Raw genomic sequence first — 24,287 nt, forward strand, 5'->3', positions numbered from 1 at the left:
CCTTCTTTTATTATGAAATGAAGTAGTAGTATTGATACAGAAGAAAGCAGTAGTCTTTGGTTGATAAATTATGAATTATTTCAGGATCACACATGGGCAGGATATACACACACTCACACACATTAAATGGGGTAATACATTAGTTTTCTCTTTCCCTGTAGTCTCTTCAATTACATTACTGTCTCCCTGCTTTTCAAATTCTTATGAGAAGTAATAGTAACTCTGCCATTTTGAATTATATTTTAAAAGTACTTGTATTAAACAACTTCTCAACTCGGTGAAAATTCCAATTTAAAGCATTTATAGGGCGCATAAAACATATTTAGGAAATCTCTTTTCTTAATCTATAATTGAGTGAAAAGATGGGCATATGAAAGGAGCAATGGAGAAGGATATGTGAAATTGCAGAGAAAGAAATGTGTGTCGGCTATGTGCAGTATCATTTTGAAATGAATTATTAGGCTCATTCAGCCTGCACTCTTTACTAAGACTTAAGAATTCCTGTGTTAATTCAAGCATTTATTTACAAATCAACTAATTGAAAGACCCAAGAAATAGTCACAGAGAGATGAAAACATGTGTACGCAAGAATAATTAAACTTGTTAAATCATCTACAATAATCTAAACCAGGTCCTTACAGAATGAATGACACCACGGTTGATATTGAGATTAGTAGAAAGAAGATAATATTGAACAAGGTAATATTAAACAGCTTATAGCAGTGATGACGAACTTTTTAGAGACCAAGAGCCCAAAAACTGCCCCTGCCCCGCCCGCTCTGCTCTGCCCCCCCGCCCCCCACCCCACCTGCTCCCAGGCCCACTCACCACCTCCACAGATCGCCCAGGTGTCCCAGCAGCACCATGGTGGCCACTCCCTCCACCCATGCCCCACAGCATCAACTGCAAATGACAGAGTGCGAGGGTGGAGTTTTGTCCCCGCTGCCTGGCTGCCATGTCCTTGGCTGCACTGCTCTGTGCAGGCCATGCTCAGGGGAGACTCTTCTCTGGGGGGGGGATGCTGGTGAGGAGGGGGCCACGGGGAGGTGGGGCTGGGGCGATGGCACGCGTGCCCACAGAGAGGGCTCTGAGTGCCACCTCTGGAACGTGTGCCATAGGTTTGCCACTCTGGCTTATAGGCTACAATCTCTCAATGGCTAAGAAGAATATTTAGTATTTACCTTGCAGCTTTCTCAAGTACATAAAGTGTTAAACAGTAATATAAAACGATTTTAAAAATAGCTGAACCTATTAATGTGTTTTATAGATGAGGAATCAGAAGAAGTAAACATAAAAATGACAACATGAAATCATGAACAAAATACAAAACAAACATAGGATAGAGAATAAGTGGTCTGCAAATATCTAGGTTGCCTCTACATTAAGGGTATCAAACTCGCTGCATCAAGTGACATGTTGCGACGTATCGTGTCTTTTTTCTTCTTGCCGTAGCTGGGGTGGTCACAGCTTCTGTGTGACACATCGGGCCCACGGGCTGGCAATTTGACACCCCTGCCCTACATGGTAGGGCTGGAGTTTTCTATATGACTTTGCTGCCACCTAAAGATCATATAGATTTTTTTTAAGGCAAAGATCTTTCTCTTATTTTTGTGAAAGTACAAGGGGAAAGGAAATTAAACACACCTTATTTGAATTTACTGGGGAAACTGCCAAAGCCTATGAGACATCTGTTTCCAAGAAGTGTTTCTCCTTGCAGCAACCAAGGAAAAAGTGAAACCATGGAAGAGGTGATTGTAGCAGCAGTAGATCTTTTAGATCCTTCTCTAGATCTCTCATTAGAACCTGCCTTCATTCAATATCATTATTCTCCTGAAAGTTTTCTTGGGACCAGTGGTGGGATTCAGCCAGTTCACACCAGTTTGGCAAAATCTGTAGCTAATTTTTTGTTGCCCAGCCCTAGAACGGACTTCCAGAAGCATCCACACAGAGAACTGGTTGTTCACATATTTGAATCCCACCACTAGTTGGGACCTGCACTTAGATTACAAAAAAGTGGACTTAATGATTCTCCCATTTTTTTTGAAGCCTAGATATAGGTGTGTTGATAGTCACTAGAAAAGAATATTTGTAATTCAGGGTTGAATTGTGTGGCCCTTGGTGCTCTCTAAACTTAACTGCTCAAAGCCTAGGGCAAGAAATTGGGTGGCAAGAGGGAGACCTTAAAATCAACCGGTGGTGAGTCATTTGGACTCTTAGAAGACTGAGTTCCAAAGATTTAGGGGTCTTGCAATGAGTCCTGCCAGACTGATGAAATCAAAAGTTAATTCAGGTCCTGTGTGGGTACAATCTGACCCTAACCCTATTTGTCATTGTCAGGACTTAGAAATGCACCACAGTACTGAACCTACGGTACTTAATCTGGCCATAATGAATTTTCTGTTTTCCTTAGAGCTGAAAAAATATTTAAGTCATCATATATGTTTCTTTTTAATATTGTTAACCATTCTGATCCTAATTTGAAAATTTAAGAATAGCATTGCCCTATTCCTTAAGGATATGCTTAATGTGGAGTTGGTTTATTAAATTAAACATAGTTACTACAATGGAGTTCTTTTGGAAATGTAATATGAAATATGCAAGTGCCTTTTCTTTTCATGCACCAAGTCAATACATAATGAGTTAGACAAAACAATAGGCTTTGAACCACTTCCCTAGAGTCATAAGTTTTAAAATATAAATAATATAATATATCTAGTCTGGAATGCCAGTTCTTCGATTTCTGTAAATCGCAGGTTTTTCTCTGGGTTATGTTCAATACACAAGAGAGGAAAATGATTATTTCCCATCTATTTTACTTGCATAGCCAGTTCATATAATGATTACATATTGATTCCTGATTTATAGAAAGGAAACTCACAGAGTTGTAAATATTTGGGCTTCAAGATATCAGAACATAGAGTATAATTTTTTTTTTCTATCTACACACATATGCAGAATGTCTATTTTCACAGAAACCATATTTATGCTCTTCCATTGTCATACAAAATAGCATGGCCTTGACTTGTTTTTCAATCAATCAATCAATCACTCCATCAGAAGGATTTGATGATTTTATTCTGGGAGTCAGAATGGAATCTCAGGACACTAAAATGGTAATCAAGAGAATCTAACTAGCTTGCTGTTCATGTGCCTGGGCTACTTTCCTATTTGTGGAAAATTACTGGTTGCATTAGATTTCAGAATACATGAAATAGTCAGACTGACCCACCACAAGCCTGAATCTTTTATTATTTGATATGCACTCAATAAACCTAACAAAGTTCATTTCGCTAAACAACAAGTTAAATATTCCACATTAAAAGTGAAATTGTGCCACATTCAGACTGATCCTCAGTTGCTGATAGTTGTCATGGTGCAAATTTCTGTGGAGTTGGCTTGGAGAAGTATCCTCCTAGAACAATAAATCAAGCTAGCTTTAAATTCTCATTTTCCCACCTTCCCTTCAAGTAAAATAATATTGACTCTTTATTGGAAGCAGACAGTGGGGCCTCTTCATTGTTAACATTTTCAGTTTCAGTTCAATCATTCCTACAAACTAACCAGTTCCTGCTGTTCTGTATTATTTATTTTGTTGCCGTGAATACCGAGAGTTATGGCCAACATTCTTCACATATTGATATACATTACGAGAGTTTGGAGGGAAACCATTCATCTGCCTTGCTTCTCTCTAAGCCTGGATTTCCTTGATTGCAGAGTAAGATAAACCTGCTATCTTGACTTTAAATACCCTGGGAAGGAATGCACATTTTCTTTTTCTCTCTCTTCCTTCCTTTCTCTACCATGAAACACACACACATAAAACTATCCCAGCCTCTAGTTTCCTACTGCCGGGCTGGCAATATCCATATTTGTTTTTCTGGCAAGCTGAAAGTTTTACAGCTGAAGATTCAGGAACCTTTGAAGTCTCTTGGGGAATATCATTTCATCCCCTTTGCTTCTGGGTCAGAAAGGTAGAGATTGATCTGTGGAGTTCATTCCCCTTGATGGAAGGATGTTCCCCCACAAATTAACAACAGCGAGCCTGGTGAGCACACTAGCTCCCTCAGAGCATTTTGGGAAAGGAGACTTTATTGTATTTATGGAGATGGAAAAAAAGAGGTGGCTGTTGTATACACTGTCCTAAAAAGAGATAAGTAAGAAAGTCAAACAGCCATCATGGCTGATAGGACAGTGGAAAAAGTATTGGATACATAAAGTTAAAGAAAGGAAAAAGGAATTGGAGAAGCTCTTCCTGCAAAGAAAACATAATAAATCTAGGAGCTACACATAGCCATGAGCATTTTATGACCAGAAGCAAGCATAAGGGAATGACTCGAATGTAACTAAAGCCATTAATTACCTGACTATGATCAAAACCTAAGTAAAGCAAGTATATTTATGGTGCATCTTAGAAGGGTTGCTTCAGCTTTCTGCTTTTTTTTATTAATTGGTTTGATTAAGTAGATTTAAAGAGCCTGGGCAGTGATTCCTAAATCATACTCCATATTGATCTAACAAAATACTCAATAAATTTTCTAATACGGTTCCTTTCTTTTTTGGTTTCTGGAAGTTTTGCTCCTCGTCGTAACTCAGCACAGAGCCCACTGTTGTGACATTTGGATTGTAGCAAACACATGAATAGCTCTGAATATGGGAGCTCTTCTATGATTAACAAGAGCATGTTGCTTAATGCTTGTATATGCTGGGTTAATGTAATAACGAAGTAGTAATAGTAGAATTGACTGGGAATTGTGGGGATTATATTCTCAGTGCATTGAATAAATACGATGTTGAGAAATTGTATTTTCCTACTGCTCCCTTTTTTGTAGCTTCACCATCTGAACTCTGAATGATCAGAGAAACTATCTTAATAATATTAATAAGGCTTAGTTAAGATCTTCAAAAAGCCATCATTAAGATGGCCCAAGCAGGGCTTAATACAGTTAAGAATTCTGAACACTAAATGAAGGGGAAGGAGGAGAGGTCTATTTATAGCAATGTACAAATGACCTGGGTTTGTGACTTATATATTGTTTTTCAGTTGGTTGAAACCAGAAGAACCTCTCAGCGTGATGCATGCAACATTGTGGACATTGCACTACTGCTAAGGAATTTCTGTCTTTCACATAATTTCTGTCTTTCATTTCATAAGAGTGAATGGGAGCGAGACATTTTCCTGTATATCTAATTATACAAGGGCTGCATAGTGTCTAACATATGACGCCAGGCCAAAACCGGTCCAGAATCCTTTTTTAGCATCTTAAGAAAGGTGAGAGATGAGTTTAAAACCACAATGTTAAACATAAAAATGGCATAGGAGAGCTTAGCTTGGTTCAACTTCAGTTCTGTAGGCTGGATCCTTTTTAATTGTATTCCCATCACTAGATGCTTAATTTCCCTCTTTCACAACTCGACTCTCAAATTACATGTCATACACGATACATTGAACAAAAATGAGTAGAAGTCAATGGTTTTTTAAAATGATATATGCAATGTCATTACATATAGTAGTTAAGTAGGAACATACATTTCCAGTATTAGAATTAACCATCACTGCTTTTGATGATCAAGTAGGGTGACTTTAAAAAAAAAACAGTTCTTCCTTTGGAGAGTTGGTAGAGCTGGGTCCTCTATTGGAAAATGTCCTTTGCTTGGAGGGCAATGTAGTTTGGCATTGGAGAAAGATAGCAGCCTTATCCCATCACCATTTACACTTGGATAGCAACTCAGCAGGAATTTAGAGCAGGGGTCCCCAACTCCCGGTCCGTGGACCAGTACTGGGCCACGGCATGCTAGCAACCAGTCTGCACAAACAAGCGAAGCCCCATCCACAGGATGCAGGCAGCACACAAAGCCATGCCCCCCCCCCCCCGGTCTGTGGAAAAAGCTTTCTCCATATAACCAGTCCCTGATGCCTAAAAGGTTGGGGACCTCTGGTTTTAAGTACCTGATTTTATATATTTCCACGGCCACTTTTTCTGAAGATGCAGTTCCTCTTGGCAATTTGTTCTATGGTTGGACCAGTTTCCATTTCAAGATGCAATTTGTGGAAGAATATTGCTTACTTCTTTCACTTGAATCACACCTAAAAAAATAAAAGTAAATTCCATTTGAACTCGCATGTTAGTTTTCTCCCTTCCTTGTATGAAATAAGGCTGGTTTTTTTTCTGGAAAACAAGATATACCCACTTCTAAGCATGTGATAAAATTCTTATTTTAGTGAAACAGAACCTACGATGAAACATCCCACATTTGTCTATGTGAAAATGGACAATGGAAAAATGTGGTATGCTACAGGATAAAAAATACAGTGTTACTTACATATCTGTTGTTTGCCAATAAGAAGAGGCTGGAGCACAAATCAGCTCCTCCAGTGTGTAAGTGTGTGTGTGTCTCCCTGTGGTTCACTAATGAGACTAGTAAAATAAATGGCACACTTTAGCCCTTGTCTGAATGAAACTTTGCTTCTTGAAAACAAACAGCCCTGGAAATTAAAGGAATTAGCTGGTGCATTGTATTTTTTCGTTCATGTTTATTTTATTTTGTTATTTTTCATGAAACTGCAGAAGAGTTGCACAATTGTCTCAGTCATCTGTTTGTTTTCTAATCGGTTCAGATTAAATAGTTCCTTTACAAAGGCAAGGAAGCTGGTGTAGTACCATTTTGTACTAGGCTAGACAACAATAGTGAACTTTAACTAGGCATGGATGCTGTAAATTTATTGTCCTTCACATCCAATTTGTATGGAAGGGAGTTCCTGAGACTGATTCAGAATAATTGTACGTGTATATAATATTTGAATAATTTATTCTTCCAAGATTCATGCTGGTTACTGAAATAGGAGTGGGAAAGAATATTGTTGATATTGTATTTTGTAACTGGGTCTTGGAAACAGGAGGTAGCTCATGATTTAATTCTGATCATAGAATTATGTAATGCAGGAGTTGGCAGGGACTTTAAAGATCTTCTAGTCCCACTTGCCCAATGCAGGAGTTCATTATCATAGAAGTGTATGGACAGATTTAAATAAGAGGTAAGAGTATAATGTATGAATAGATCTGAGACAGGGCTGGGAATGTCTGGCTTCTAGATATTGTTGGACCACAACTCCATAATGTATCTGTAGGCTATGGTATCTAGAACTGATGGAGCTGAATCCCAAAACTGCCAGCAGTCCATAGTGTCCCATACCTCTGTGGTAAACATAAAATCTATTTTAGTGTGCACTTCAAGGTGCTAATCTTCATCTTTGGTGTATTATGGGTCTGAAATACCTCAGAAAAGATCTGTATCTGCTTCTGGTAACTTTGCAGGGACCATCCTACAATGACATTCAGAGAGCCATATTGTTACATCAGCAAAATGCCTCATCTGTCTAAAGTTTTCATGGTACCAATGCCTTTCCATATGAAATGCAGTGAATATCTCCCTGCTCTGTCAGGCATCTAAAAAAAGGAAATATGTTTTTATCTTAATGTTTACCCAATGATACATCAAGATGCTCAACCTGTACCTCTTTGGGGAAGTATGTTTTCATGGAAGATCATTCTTGCCATGCTTCCCAGTTCTGGTCACTCAGTTTAATATTTCTTTCCCATGTAAAATCAGTGCAGGTACAGTAATTGCAATCAGCTTTCAGTATTCTGGAAGTAGTCATTTATCCATGAATTGTTTTGACTCGTCTTCTTTTATTCCTCCCCCCACCCCCAGCCAAGTTCAATACAGATCCAAAGTAACAACTATTCAGAAAGTAATAGAAATACAGTCATGCCACAGGACTACCGATCATGCTTATTATCTCCAGCTTTGCTTCTCAATTCATGGCAGTGACACTGTGACATCAGAAAGATTTATCTGGATTTTTTTCAGTTGCTCTTCCCCCACTCCTATTGAGCATATCCATAGAAAGGGTGTGTTTTTTGGGGGGCTAGACAAATGAAGAAGCATGGATTATAGGCAGGACTTCTAGCAAATGCTGTCTCTCTCTGTCTCTCTCTCTCTCTCTCTCTCTCTCTCTCTCTCTGTCTCTCTCTCTCTCTGTCTCTCTCTCTCTCTCTCTCTCTCTCTTTCTCTTGTACTAGTGGATAAAAGCATTTTTATTAAGTCAGGAACAGGAACTCATGAGCAATGGGACATGCAGCAAACTATGATGATGACAAAAGGATCGCATGCAATGACACTCATAGAAATGCATAGTTGCTTCGGGAAGTGATTGCAATGCACAAGTTGCACTATTTGCATGATTACCTTCTCATCCATTTGCCTTTATTGGACCCACTTTTACTTTCCCTCTGCAGAGGCTCAATGTTGCTCTCAGAAGGAAAAAGGCAGACAAGGCTATGTAATTGTAGTTGCCCTGAGACAAAAAGTGGTTTTCTTCCTCCAACTAAACTCTCACTTTGACATTAGCCCTACCCTACCTTTGAGTTGTTCCATCTTGTGATTAGACGTATGTAATCGTCAATTCTGCACCTAAATTACTAATTGGGACATGTTCAGAAGCTGCCAACATTTATAAAAAGATTTGTTAAACAAGGATTCCCAGTAGTATTGGATGGTTTTGTTAGAACTTCAGAGGTACATAGAGGCACTGATGATAGACATATTCATTAGTTTCCTTCACATATAATTTCTACTCCTGAAGAAAATGACTGAGCAGTAAATTTTGTCCAACCCTGGAGGCTCTCCCTAATAAAGAATGCTACTCTCTGTAGCTATTCATTCTTTGTGCAAGATACACAGATAAGAATGGAAAACTGGAATAATTAGTATGCTTATTCACACTTTCCCATAAGTGCAGAGCTTATTTCTGAGAACTATCGAATAGTGAGTGTATCTGAATGAAGTGATATTTTTCCAGCAAGTTGATACTTCTTGAATGGCTTCATTTGGAAGTTATTGAATTATACTGCACTGCAATCCCTACCAGTTACAATCTATTGAAGGTCCTCTATAGCCCAGGGGTGTCCAACCTTGGCAACTTTAAGACTTATGGCTATGCTGGGCTGGGCATTCTGGGAGTTTTAAAGTTGCCACAGCTGAACATAGCTTATAAAAGTTTCCCTCCTGCTGTTAGGGAAGATGACTAGCCTGAGCCCAAAACAAAACTCTCTGCTTGAGGACTGGGGTTATTTTTATTTCTTTTAGGATTTCCTTGAGGAAAAAAAAAATCTATGCCTTTGCTGTTGGCTTCCCATTTCCTTATTTTCTTCCTGTGAAAAGGAACACACAGCAATTCAGAAGAAGGGGACATGGCTAAAACACAAGAGAATGTTCTCCAAAGGAGTCCAAGGCCTGTGTTTGGGATTATTTCTCTGGAGTTGTTTATGGTGGGCTATTGCTGGATTGTACATAGCCATGAAAGTGCCAAACATATATCCCGCTGTAGAGGCAAGTTATTTCCTATGTCTGATAGGATTCATAGTTCCCAAACTAATAATACAATCATAACAGAGAGAGGAACTGGAAAATAATTTTACCAGAGAGTTGCCTTTTAATCTAAGTTCTAGTGCTTGGAAAAAGATCTAGAAGTAATTTACTGAAAATCATTCCTTCACTGCATTTTATAGTGGAAGCACAGATGATAACAATGACCCAGACTTTAAGTGTTTGAGAGCTAGGAAGAACTCAGACAAGCTTGAACCTGCTTCACAGAATGGTTTGGGCAATATGAATAATACAAGTTTGTCCTCTGCCTCTACTGGCCCTTAGTGGTTCCCCCAGGTTTCCAAGAAAGGTCTTTCCCAGCCATAAACTTGAGATTTATTATACGGAGATGCTGAGGACTGAACTAAAGATATTTTGTATGCAAAACATGGGATCTATTACTTTGCTAATGGACATTAATAATAACAATCAAATAGAGATAATGGAACCTGTGATGATATCAAGGGAGGGAAATATTGATTTTTTTTTAAAGGGCAGTGTTCTGTGTTTCAAGCTAAAAGTATGCAGCAGCACATGCATTAAATTATTTTCTTCACCCAACACAAAAAGTAAGCACACTCAGTGGAGAGAATGGTTTGATCATATATGAGGAGTTGTCACTTGCTAATGCTAAAGTAACTTCTGAAGACAACTGCAGCGAATATTTTGCTATTGTATAAATGCAATTCTTGGGTTGTTGCCTCTTTGACATCAATATTTCAAAGTGATTTCATGTTAATTCATTCCAGAAGCAACTAGTGACATCCTGTCTGTCTTCTAAACAACTCTAAAATTTGGGAAATAATCAATCTTTAATTGTGATATCCTGAAATTAGATCTAAGCCAAATTTTAATATTTGGCTTTGTGTTTGGCATATGACCAAAAATAGTAGAACTTTCAAAAAAAGAAGCAAAATGGAAGCAAATAGGCCTGAATGGGGAGAATGTCAAATCTTATGGGAACCATTGTTAATAAAATATTTCCTAACCAATGTACTCCATAATCTATATTTATTACCATAAATCAGCATGCACTTCAATGGGAAGTAAGCATGAGAATGATTGCTATCTTTTAGTCATTTCATAATGCATGCATTGATCACAGTAACCAGAAAATATGGTTGAACAGATTATTAATGCTTATGACTGATCGTTTATTGCACCATTTTTCTCAGATATGTTGCCAGGCTAAATTAAAGCAACAGTGAATATCATTATTGCCCATTTTAGACTCTGCTACAAAAGGAACCTGAGAAGTCATTAATATTTGTTTCTGCTTCAAACTACAAGGTGCAAAATATCTCCAAAAGAGGGAACCCCAAAAAATGGAATTGGCTACCTGTTTAAAACTGGTATTTTAATTGCCTTTAAAAAAATAAGATTTATTTTAAAGAACAGAGAAGTAAAAGAGCAAGTAACTGCAGTCATTTAATTTTGGTTATTCTTCATACTTTAGGCAAATAAACATCCTTTTAATATTAGTGCAATGATTCAACCTACTTTTGAGTGACTTGATTTGCAAAGAAAATGTAGCCATTTTTGGTATGAGGTTGGTACCAAATGAAGAAACATTTAAACATGTTGCATTTTTTTAAAAAAATGTACTGTGTGTACTTATTTATACCACTTTTGTCACTTGTAAAGATTATTTTTAAAATCGTCATTTTTTTGTTGCCATTATCATCTTTTCTGCCTTTTTAAAAATTCACCAGTCTTGAAATATTCGTACTACTAGAGATAGATTGGTATCCAACAACCCACCCTTCAGAGGAAATAGCTTTTAAAAGTAGAATGGAAAAAGTGATATTTCCTCTTTCTTTGAAACACCCAGAAGCCTTCAAAATCTGTTCTCAGAAACTGAGGAATCATTTGGAGCAGATATTCATGTGTATGCAAGGGGAGTAAAATACCATGGATTTCCCCCAATTCATTTGTGAGAACATGCCTATGGAACTGTTCATATAATGCATTAAATGAATTTTAATTTTAATTGACTTTAGTTCAATGTTATGAAATTAAGTCATTCCCGTCATTTCAGTTCTTGATATACTGTACTTCTACCATATCAAATAATCTTTGTACTGTAAAATAGTATTTATGATTTAATATGTATCATATTTAAAACATCTTCTGAATCAAGGAAAATGTTTAAAGTTAGGTTGCAAGCTAGCTACCAATCTTTCTGCCAGCATATAAGCACAAGATAATTAAATGCATTTTTCTTGCTCTGTTCCAAGCAAGACTCTTCCTTTTTACTGAAAGCCATTTTCAAACGTCACATGTCCAATGGTTTAGTAGGTAATACATTTTCAAAAGGTTTAGCTGCTAGAAAGTGTTTTTTAAAGTAACATGAACATCTGGGCTGACCCTAACTCCCCCTTCCAAGTTTCAGCCTGATGTTAATTAAAACAGGCATGTTATAACCTCAGGAAATGGCAGCTGACCCTTAACTATGAATGTAACGTTACAATAATATGCAATAAAAACAAGTCAAAATAGAGCTGTTATCCAAACCACTTCTGGAATATACTGCTGCCTTCCAGATTTTTTTTTAATTCAAGGAAACTAGATTAAATCTTCTCCTCTTGTCACCACCATCATAACCACCTTGATAAATTTCCATTCCAAAGAGAATGCTAGCATTTTCTCTTTTAATTTGCTACAAACTCCAAACAAAACAACTATTTCTTTCTTTGAATTCACCAGATTCCCTAATAGCCATTCTTTGACCATGCTTTTGGAATTTGGATTTCCATCAACTAATGCCTTCTTTCAATGACCTCAAAAATTCTTAGAATTTATTTAGAGGGAATAAAAAAGAATGTTGACGTGTCTGTGTGCATATCCGGTTTTTTTTTTTCCTATCTTGGATTGAAGAGGGATGCTACATTGCCCACCTAAAACTAAATAAACAACATTATTTTATTTATTTATTTATTTATTTATTTATTTATGAGACTTATATACCACTTTAAGTGCAAGCACTCTCTAAGCGGTGTACACCAGTAAGCAATGTATATATATATATATATATATATATATATATATATATATATATATATATATATATTTACATTGCCCCCAACAATCTGGGTCCTCATTTGACCTACCCTGGAAGGATGGAAGGCTGAGTCAACCTTGAGCCGGTGAGATTTGAACCACTGACCTGCTGAACACAGTCAGCTAAAGTGGCCTGGGGTTCAAAAAGCATAGCACTGGAAAAGTTAAATTCATATCGTTCCAAATGGGCATTCCTATCCCAGATGGTTTCACAGAAAGAGCCTCCATCAATGTGATTTCAGTGGGTGACAACATATGCTACTTTAGTACTAATTACTAGTGGTTTCCAATTTTCACATAAGAAAAAAAAAACACCCTATCTAACTGGGATTCTCTGTGGAATGAAAGATGCTGTTTCAGTGAGTGCAAAACAGTATGTAAATATTTTCTAACAACCATGAAAAAGGGAGACACTTTCACATGCTGTTTAGATTAATGTCAACGATAGCAGAAGAATCTAGTGAGGAAAAGAAAGGACTCAATAAGAGTCACCATTACTCATTCTGCAAGGCCATCCTCTACTGTATCTCCCATCCCACTCAGTTGCAGAGAAAAGCAGGGATCAGGAAGAATAGAGGAGACTTGATCAAACATCTAACTTATGGGCAAAGAGGTTTCTGATTTAGAGCCCTAATTATATGCAAATATGCTCACTCTGTAGCATTTGAAGTAGCAGAAAAATAATTTCTCTTGTCTTTTCTATTATGTATTATTATGCATGCAGGGATAATAGCTGAGAAAAGCAATATTCAAGCCAGAATTACAGGTAGAGTACTCTTGAACAAAATCAAGTAATGAAATCATTGAGTTTCACTTCAGTTACAAACTAGCATGGGAAGAAGAAAAGATCAGTTGGCACATCAGACTGAGATTCAGAGTTTTCTTGTTGTTGTTCAACTTGGAAGAAAATGCTGTCTTTAGACAGCTTTAAATAAGTGCATGTAGACATGCTGTGAAGGAGAAGACTTGAGTATTACAAATATACAAAAGGAATTGCTCAGAAAAGGAGGCAGTCATTTCAACCTGCTTTGGAGTCTTGTTCCATAAAACTTTGCCTGATGATATCATTATTGTGTTAGTTCTGCATAAAAATACGTCCCCCACATCTTCTTCAAACCTGTTGGCTTTATTTCTGTTTCACGCTAGACAACTTTAGTGACTGATGCTGTATTATGTGTTTATCTCTCTATGGTTTGATTTGGTAAAGCCATATTAAAATCTAGTTTAAATTCTAAAAGAAAAAAAAAAAGCCTTCATATCTGAAATCCAGCAACTAGCCTTTCCATTGAACTGAATATTTATTCACAAATAGTTATCTGTAAAATCTCCTCTAAAAATATGATTCTTCCTTTGAAATTTACTATTCTCTAGACTAATATTCCAAATATGTATGGGATTGTGACCAAGTTTATTATTTGTATCATCCATTACCATTTTCTCCATCTTACCATTAGATGTCTATGGATTTTTAAAAAAGTTTATATCCCAGTCCATTGTGAACAGTTAAGATTGCATATTCACAATATTTAATATCTTGTGCTAATATGAGAAAAAGATTATAAAACTAATTTAATTCCTATAAAAAGATCAGACTGATAAAAATTCTTTGCTTGTTAAATTTCCAATCAAATGTTTATTTTCTGTAGTACTTCCTCCAAAAGCTTATTCTTGAAAAAAATCACACTGTGGGTTTTCACGCGCCCAGCGGTCTCCCATGGGTGTTGAAGAACAGACACGTACACGTGGTTTCCTCGGGATGGGAGCCTCGAACAAAGACGAAGCATCCCTTTTATTGTGTTATCAGAAGGCGGGTTTATAGGCACCTGGTGACCACCTTACACCAACCACATTTGTTATGACACAGCATATTAGCATATTACACGTGCTAACTTTGTTTTGCACACGCTACTATACAGCTGTTGCACACGGCACTAACAAACACCAAAACAACATTCCCTTGCACCGCACGGCACAAACTTGTTTTTTCACTTTTGACTTCCGCATACCTTGGCCTACTGCAGCTGATGACTCAGCCTAACAGGCCAGATAACCCAATGACTCCAACATCACACACAGAATCATATTATATAGCTATTCTGGAAATGTAGAGGAAGTACTTATGATTTTATGATAACATGAAAAGTAAAAAATAATCCTAGTGGTCACTACTTGGTAGTGGTTTTGTCAATTTAATATGAAGTTTATGTAGTTATTGAAATAGTGGAAAGCAATTCTAACTCTAATCCATAAATATCTACCTATCTTCCATTGGTTTTGGAGGGTAGTCCCCTATGTGGATGACACTCTTAATAGTTATAGTTCCACAATGCACACAAATAGCAAAACACAATGTTTCCAATCTGCACATGGATTTGATTTCATGACCATACAATTTTGACCAAATCAATCTGGCTATTTTATGATATCCAAAGAAAGCAAATTGGTGGATAATATGAAAACCTATGCATCTTCGAGAATAACTTCCACTGAACTCAATGGGTCTGATTTTTAAGTAGATATGAGTAAGACAATACAGGGAAATTATTTTTCTAAGGTTTTCCCATGTCCCAAAGAATCTATAAGGACAAAAACACAGTGGCCTTATGTAGCCACTGAAATGCAAAAATACAGGTCTAACTAGATAATCTTATATTTACTGTTAAGAGCAGAAGAATTTTATGCTCTGTGAGAATCTGATGCTGTGGTGATATGAAATCACAAAAGGCAGGGTTATGATGGATATACCAGTGGCCCTTCCCTCTGTTTATGGCATGGGAAAGGTCAATGTTTGTCCTGTACAATATGTCACTGCTAAAAATATGACTCCAGAATTTATAGCAAATTGCTCGGCTAATTTACTACAAACTATAAATAACATCGCTTGAAAACACACCACAATATATTCCGGCAATAAACAAGGAAACTATTTTCTTGATTCAAACCATACTGATGATAGCATATTAATTGACATAGTATAATCCTTAAATTGTATTATATGCAGCAACATGTTTTTATAGCTTTTCTAGTTATAAGCATTTATGTGTCATTTTGGATATAATTGATTAGAAATTAGCATTATATAAACCTTCCCTTCCTTTCTGGGTTCCAGCCACTGCTTTGCCCTGTAGTAAACTTTCCAACCTTTCCAGTCCAAATGTGTGGGTTTACAACACACATTGTTCCCATTTAACATGGTCAATGACAGAGTGGGGCAGGTATATTTCAACTTATTTGTAGGTGCTATCTTACTTATTGTAAGGGTGTCCTATACCTTGCCAACATATTTCTGGAAACCTCAGCCACTAGTTCAAAGGAAGCCTTTATCCCTCAATGCTGCAAAACAACAACAAAAAGACAATTGTGGATTTCCATCCTGTAGAAAACAGTGTAATAGCATGAAAAATGAAAACCTCAATTTGTTAGTTTCAGACCTACTAAATTTAGATAATCCCATGACATTTTATAATTAAAACACTCAGGACAGAGGGTTCTCTTGGACTGATATATTAAAAAGGCAGTCTCTTTGCAGACCACCACAGCTGCCCTTGATCATATTGAGCAAATATGCCTCACTCTCCAACTCCTAAATCTGGTATCAGATGCAGTTTTGAGGCATATTGTCAACCTTAAGTGTTTTCTAAGCTAAGGGTGCATTATGGATATTTTCATCCTTTTGATCTCTTGAATAGATTCCATTTAGGAAGCTGTAATGCCTTTCCATAGCTTTATTTCAGGCTAATCTTAAGGAAGTTCATTGGAGATGGGGCTAAGTAATTCTGAAGGAGAGAAAGGTATGTTCACCTGCTATGGTCTCAAAGCCTCTGTGGATATGTTTGTCCTATGAAAAATTGTGTATGAAAACCAGCCTCTTTCATGCCATCTACTCTCATCAATTTACGATAAAATGTCTGATTCACAAATGGCTCTCCAGTGACTAGGTATTCCTTGATTGCTAAGAGTTTTGATCTGAAAAGTGATGAGCACGACTAGTATTTTTGTCAGGGCCTTCAGTTAGCTTTGAGTGTTTAAACTGGCAATTCTAATAGTGATCTGAATCTGATCCAATTCACTGACTTGTAAAGCAGTTGGTGGTGGAGACTAATGCCAACTAATTTAATAAAAATTGACATACGGTAGTAACAGGCTTTGACTATTAATACAGGGTACCTTTTGTGTTGCTGTTAATCCATTGCAGTTTTACAAGTTATTGGCCCAGTTCATGAAAAGAAACAAAAACAAACAAATATAAAAAACCCCTCACTGCTGTCTAGAGGGACTCTGTTGGTAAAGTAGCACTTTCTCTGCCATACTGATGCCAAACATGCCACTGAATTCAGAAACATTAAATGGCAAGATTCATCACAACTAATTTCTGTGTGCCATCTATTAGGCTACATTGTTTTGTCCTCAACGTCAGGTTAAATAATGAACCTCTTGGAATTGAGTAAATTAACCTCCACTTTATGTTCATGTCATTGTCAAATGGAAACATCACTTGCACAAATGAAAAAGATTCATTAGTAACACTAATGTGTAAGCTCCACTCCAGCAAAAGATAAGAACGATTGAGGTCCTGTCATAATGCAGTGTTGAACTGCCGGTTGGTTATTTATGACGCCTGCTATAATCTTTGGAGATTATTTTCAGCAATGGTAATTAGCACACAATGCATCAAGAACAATTATGGAACAATGTATTTGCTTGACAGGTACGCCACACTGCTGCAAGCAGGCTGTGATCCATGAGAAATTCAATCAAATCTGCATGCTGCCAGGAGTTTATTAATATTTCTCCTTTCTGAAGCAGCTTGAAAGGCAGCTTCGCTTGACCACCCATCCAAAAATACTTAACAATGTGACATGAACATGTTCCTTGTTAACATGTACCTGTTAGCACCAAGCTTTCCCAAGCACTTAGGCCAGATGAGAAAGTGTCAGTTCATTTGCAGCTTATTACATCAAGAGAGCAAATTTTTACCTTTTCCAACATTTCAATATTTTTAAAGCAGATAATAGGTATATTGTTGTAGCAAAATGTCAGCTACAAGAAAGAGATAGTAATATGGAAGCACTGAACAATTACTTCACCTGTAGTCCCCTAATTTGCTAATTTGATGGCCTCCTTTATCTCATTTATTTATTACTCCAATTTATATAGCCACCCATCTCATATAGATGAGTCTGGGCAGATTTAGTGGTCATCTGGGGCTGAAGTCAAACCTCAGGTGGGAAATGTGGATTCGGACTTCAAATTGATCAGCTCTGAAGAAAGAAAAATATAGGTGTAAGAAAATGGCCTCACCTGTTAACTTCCCTAGCTATTGAAATTTGATCAAAACTATATCTTCTGAATAAGAGTTTTGCAATACAAGAAACAGAGCAACAATTTCTATTTAGTAATGTTTAAAGTCAAAGGGATCTTGGAATCTTAATGGACAATCTCTTAAATATAAGCCAGCTGCCAAAAAAAGCGAATGCAATCTTTGGTTGCATTAATAGAAGGATAGAATTAAAATCATGTAAAGTGGTAGTATCACTTTATAAAGTGTTGTTCATCTATCATTCCATCTATCTCATTTCAGGCATTTTTCTCCTGGGAGAAGAGTGTGTAGGAAATGGTAAGTTAAGTATATTATCTCTGACTTTTGTAGTATATATATCACTTCTTCATGAGTTGAGAGGGAGAAAATCTTTATACATATAGAAAATGCTGACTTGCATATAATGTGAGAAACTATGCAATTAAATACCTGGATACTTATTTTTAGATTATTTTACATCAATAGCTTCCAGAACACATACGTTCAATAAAGGAAATCATTATGAAACTCTACAATATTAATAATTTGTACTTCATCACAAGTGTCATCAGTATGGCCACAGTGCCAAAGAACTAATATATTTTCAAAACTCTCAGCAAATTTCAAAATTGGAATAGTTAGACTGAGATCAAAATAAAGCTAGCAGGAGGATTTAGTAGAGTACATCTTGGAAAGCTATTCCTAAACTATCCTCTGAAATTGTTATGAATGTTAATGAGAGAAAGCTCTTATATGATCAGATTTATTATACAAATATGTTGAATCTACAAAGAATTATAATGTCAAGATAAAGCATTTTCTTCCTGTAGACCTTAACTTACCATCAACACTTGATTTGACTAGGACCTAAATCAGGAAGGGGATGAGTTAGAAGCAGGCTTACTCTCAGGTGTAGATTTCCCATCGACAGCCCTGGAAATTTATTTTTTCCTGCTTCACTGAAGATCATTCTTAACTTCAGTAGAGAAACTTCAAGATAAATAGGTACAAAATAAAAGCAAAAAATAAGAGACAATTGAAGCACTGTTATAGGGAACACTGTTATTCCCAGGGGGTGACATCTTATTGCACATATGTGGCATATATATTGTGCAGCAGCTGTGCTTGGACACATATGCAGAGTGTTTCAATTCACACAATTCAGAAATACTTGAACTTGGGACTTAAAAAGGCGTAGACTCTAGAATGAGCAACAGTTTGACTCTGTCATTACAAAGCAATTAAGTAACAAGTCTCACTCACAAAAGCTTTTGCTTAAATAAATTTGGTCAGTGTTGAAGGTGCTATCTGATTTTGTGTCAGCATTGTTAGCATAGACTAAGTCTGCTATTTCTTCATTGCAACAATCAGTTTGTGTAAGTAGTGTTTCTTACCCTGACTGCCCTTGGCTCTGGTTGTTCAAAATGAGCCTATTTATAGGAGAAAAATATATTTGTGTTCTTGATTTGCATTTTGAACTGACGTTCATTTCTGTGAAAGATAAAGCTCAAATGAATTTGGCAGCCCAAAATGTCTCCTTTGCAAATTGGGATGCTGAACTTTTTCCAGATATTCTTGATGGCTCACATACGCCTCTAAGTAGGTCCAGTTATTTGATATCTGTATTTGGCATCAAATGGTCTTTAAAATCTGACAGCTGATAACTTGAAATATTTGCTGTATGTGATGATAGCATTTGAAAATACTGATCACTGAAGCTACATGATACATCATAATGGGTTAGGGCTTACTGTCTTTGATGATTATTATCTATGAATGGGTGAGCCTCTTCTAGCTAACTCCAAGAATTAATCATCTTGCATTCAACTGGTACATTGGGGAAAAAAGTACTTTTCCCTCTTTCCTTAGGCCTGCAATCACATCATTTTCCATTTAGTATCATGATTGTTATCTTGGCTGCAAAATTATTGGCTGCAGGAAAATGGCTCACTGGCAATCTCTCATTGAGAACCTTTTAAGACAGGATGCCCTGTCTTAAAGTAAGAGTCTCATCACTGTGACAACTCTTCAAGGAATGTGCCTTGTAGTCAACTGCTCTGTTAATGTGATTGGAAACGCCCACTCAGAAGATCACCTGTAGACAGTAAGGTAAATGAGTATTTCCATCATAGTCAAACTGCATCATAAGGAGCATAGGGGTGAAATATATTTTAAGTCAGAACATCCAAACAACTTTGAAAATATTCAGACATATGGCTTCCCAGTTATAAGAAGGGGAAGGAAATATAGCACAATCAGACTTTCAAGATCCTGTTATTATAGCCAATCTTAATCAAAGTAACAATCACCTTCCTCTGGAGCTGATTTCTTTGTCTGGTCTACCTAGTGGGCTGGCAGCATCTGAGTAGGAGGCAAAAGAGAAATACCATAGTGCTTGCTGCCCCCCTTTACCTCCTGTCCATCTCTTCCTGATGGCTATCTGACAGTGACATGAGAGGTCTGAATCTTGTCTTCATTATCCCACCACTCTCTATTGCAATTAAACATGTCAAAATTAAATATCAGTTATAGAGTTGATGTTTGTAGGAATTCTGAGAGATAGAAAAAATTAAGGTTCCTACCCATAGTACTCACTGCACTGATAGGAATCAACTAAGCAGACAGAAAAAGCAGCTGGGCTGTAGAAATTAATCTTGCTTTATGAGCATAACCTTCTCCTCTGTTGCTCAGATATTTCCTGGAAGTTTCACCAGTCATCTTCTATCCATCCATTCACAAAGCTGAGAAAAGCAGATTTGGTTTTTCTAATCTCTCTTTTCAAGTAATCAGGGCTGATTCAACACTTTCCCACATAATTTTGCTGTTTTATCTGGATGAGGGGACACCAACCATTCTTAAATGACAAGACTATAATTTGTACCGTTCAATTTCCTCTGTGAAGTCTAAGGTAGCGCTTCCACATTACTCCAACCACTTCAGAATTATTTTGAAACTGATCGGTGATTGCCTTCCATTCCACTGATTTGAAATGCTGAAAACAAGGAACAAGGAGCAGCATCTCAGCTGCTATTGGTTCCACCGTAACAAAAATCCCCTCATCATTAGCCTGATATTTTGCAAGTTTGGGCTCTTCTAGGAAAACAAAGGAAAACTGATAAAGCCCTTGTCACTTCCTTTTTATGTGGAAACACCCTAAATTTCAACATCCATTCCAAAATTCAATTCAGTGGAACTAAGCTAATCAAATAAAGCATTTCTGGTATAAACATTTGCAAACACAGGAGTAGTTTTGAAAACCTTGTTCACTGTGTATTTTTACCACACCAATGTTCTCTCTCTGTACAAAATAGTAGTTGTTTATGGAAATAATTCATTATGTAAACAATTTTTGCCTTGAGTCATTCTTGCACTTTTAATGATTATATAGTCTTCTTGGGAACAATATGGAAATTGATAGTGTCCTAACTACTGTGTGCTGGGAAAGCAGGGAAGGAAACAAACTTTTACAGTTTGATACAGTTTTAGTTCTTGTATTTGACCCAATTCTAACTCACCTTCTACGTGTTATGATAAAAATGAATGGGACCAGTCTGGTGAAGTGAGGAATAAATAAAATAATTATGATTTTAATCAGATTGCAAAGTGTTTCTAGAATAAGTCCACAGTTCTGAATCCAACTGTCTTCTCTGAGTCATAAGAATAAACAAGAAAGTTCTTTTGCTCTTCAGAAATCTTGCAATATGTAAAATGGACACAACGTACTATATCGATGTGTCCTGAAATGGGGATGTATTTAGTTTTTGGAATGGATCTGAAACCCTTCCTAATGCCCCGAGTCTATTTTACAAACCTGTCTACTTATTTAGGACTTTTATACAGCCACCCATTTCACAAGCATGATTCTGGGTAGCCTACAGCAAGACAGATAGTTAAAAACAAATATAATAATTTTAAAAATAATTAAGCATAAATAAAATATGAATACAAACAAGCCTGTGGGAGAACAAATAACATCCTAAGCATAATGCAACCATCTTGCAAGCTTCCTGTTCTCATGGGATTCCCATGATTGACAGAAAAACCAAATTTGTGGAGTTTCTGGAAGGCTGGTAGAATAACAGGATTGGAAGGAATCTTGAAGGTCTTCTAGTCCAACTCCTACTCAAGCCAGAAACCCTATACAATTTCAGACAAATGGTTGTCCAATCTCTTCTTAAAAACCTCCAGTGTTGGAGCACCCACAACTTCCATTGATTAATTGTTCTAACTGTCAGGAAAGGGGATGAGGCTAACTTTATCTCAGGGAGAATGATGTTCCAGAGGACAGGCCATGGGAGAAAGATCTCCTGGGTCCAGTCAGGTGAAACTCTTTAACAGACGAGGCCCCTCCTGCTGAACCTAATGGAAGTCTCTGCCTCTCTCTCTAGTTCTGGCCTAGCTATCTGTTAAAATAAAAGGAACTTATGAAATATGAATTTCTTGAAAAATTTGGAAATGCTATCAGTCTGCTGTGCATTAATAACTGAGGAATCATATGAATAGGTCTGTGATCTTTATATACATTAGTCTCATATAACTTAAGTTTCTGTTGTCTTGCAGGATCAAAATGTATCCCTTCAGAAGCCTGATAATCATTTTGACTTGAAAAGTTTTCTTCTAACTTTGTTTTCTGTATTTTACATAGGGCCCTTTCTTGCATGTTGCTTAAAACCCTGACTGAAATCTATTTAATGCCTATTGGAAAAATCTGTTTTTCACTTACAGTTCAGGCCCCAGTTGCTGATTTGAGGAACCAAACTAATTTCATGTGGTTCTCTCAACACTCCTCATGACATTTATGACATATTTTTCTGTTTAGAGAGAATGATTTTTTCCAGATGCCAGCTGATTTGAAACTATCTAATGAGATTTCCACAGATGGAGAAGAGGGATTTTTTTAATGGGATTTTTTTCATAAAAGATGATGCTCTCCAACAAAAATATTTCTGTTCCAAAAAGCATTACATATATAGTTGGATGAATGCTAGATTAATGAACACTTGTTCAAAGGAAAAGAGGCAGGATAAGTTACTCAGTCTTCCCCCCCTTCTACTTTTTTCTACAATATAAATTTACACTTATACCAAGGCCACAATCTCCAGTTTAAAACTAGCAAATAACATAAATTGGCATTATTTAGTAAATGAACTTTTATTTGGAGCTGCTAGCCTAAATCAGAATATATTTTGAAAGAATTTTAAGGAAAAGAAAGTTTACTGAAGATGTAGGCCAAATGTTCCACAGGTCCCCATTTTAGCATTTCTTTCAGGCATTGCTTTCAAAATGATTTGCACAAATTATTATCTAGAAAGCAATTCAAACTGAAATTTCTTGGAGGAAGTCAAACATTTCATACCACAACTAATGATGCTTTTCTTTCCCTTTTGAAATGTGTGCCTGTATGTGTGCGTGAAAAACTTAATATAAACCTTAAAATAGTCTTAAAGTAACAACTCTCCCAAAGTTAGGGGGAAAAAGGAAGAACAAAAAAGACTGCAACTCGGTCCATTTGAATAACACCGTATTTCCCACTATAAGCCTTAAAACCAAAACCAACTAACCAATGTGGCCTATGGCCCTGAAAATGTTCTATGCTCCTGATTTATTTTCAAAATGCACACACTGCTTCAACAACAAACACTGCAGTGTCTGATTGTGAGAGCTAGCCAACCCTGAACCTCACCTAGGTGAGAATTGTGATAATACTTTATGGGCTTCAGGGCCACTGAGTTGAGTGAATGGGTTTCTCAGCAAACTATAGAAAGAGATGGAAGATGAAATGGAAGATGATGCCATCCCATTGCCTAGACTGACGTAAGATTTCATTGCCAATGTAATTAAATATTAATTTGGAGTTGGTCTTGAGCTTCTAAATGCTCCCTATTGGCCACTTGGGAGATTCCAATAGGAAGTTTCTCTGGGGTACTTTAAACCACACAATTTTATATTTTAGCATAGAATAACATATTTATAAACAGCAGAAAGAGCAAGTCTTGCATTCTTTTTTGGTGGCAGTACCATAGACTATAGCAGCTGATAATGTTATTATGTGACAATATATACTGTTATTTGCTATTTTGATAAATTATTTTTGGGCCAGTGATTATATTTTCCTTACTTATCTTCATTACTTAATTATATACGTATAGGAAATGTATGGAATTTTATATGGGCTTTAATTAATCCTTAGATTTATCTTAAAATGTACACTTTGTTAAATGTGAGATATTTGTTTTTATTTTTACATATGAATATTATATTCTTTTATTAGTTTGCTTCAACACTCACTCACATAGAGTGGGAGGGCTGTGATGTATAGCCTGGAGACATTTAAGTGATACAAGGCAAACCATGTGCTGTGGGTCATTGTTCCAGAGATATTTCCTTATCTAAACAGAGGAACAGAATGAACACAGGTGGGGGAAAAAGTGGTAGTGGGGGGGGGGACTTCTGAATCCTGTCAGTTTTCCTACTGAGTTTCCTTGTCAGAATCTGGCAAGGA

General features: G+C 36.7%; 1 long non-coding RNA gene across 2 annotated transcripts; it reads right to left on the reverse strand.

The window, feature by feature from the left end:
* Positions 1-3,021: 3,021 nt before the first annotated feature.
* Positions 3,022-20,774, reverse strand: LOC120318152. Of its 2 annotated transcripts, XR_005559423.1 has the most exons (4): positions 20,667-20,729; positions 18,628-18,775; positions 5,948-6,085; positions 3,022-3,412 (listed from the first exon to the last, which is right to left on the reverse strand). It is a non-coding gene; the product is annotated as an uncharacterized LOC120318152 (long non-coding RNA). The 2 variants fall into 2 exon arrangements; XR_005559424.1 differs by lacking the exon at positions 18,628-18,775 and having other exon boundaries at positions 20,667-20,774.
* Between the last annotated feature and the right edge of the window lie 3,513 nt (positions 20,775-24,287).

The sequence above is a fragment of the Crotalus tigris genome, unplaced genomic scaffold, assembly GCF_016545835.1.
Source record: "Crotalus tigris isolate CLP2741 ecotype Arizona unplaced genomic scaffold, ASM1654583v1 scf7180000020075.792833, whole genome shotgun sequence".
Classification (NCBI taxonomy): domain Eukaryota; kingdom Metazoa; phylum Chordata; class Lepidosauria; order Squamata; family Viperidae; genus Crotalus; species Crotalus tigris.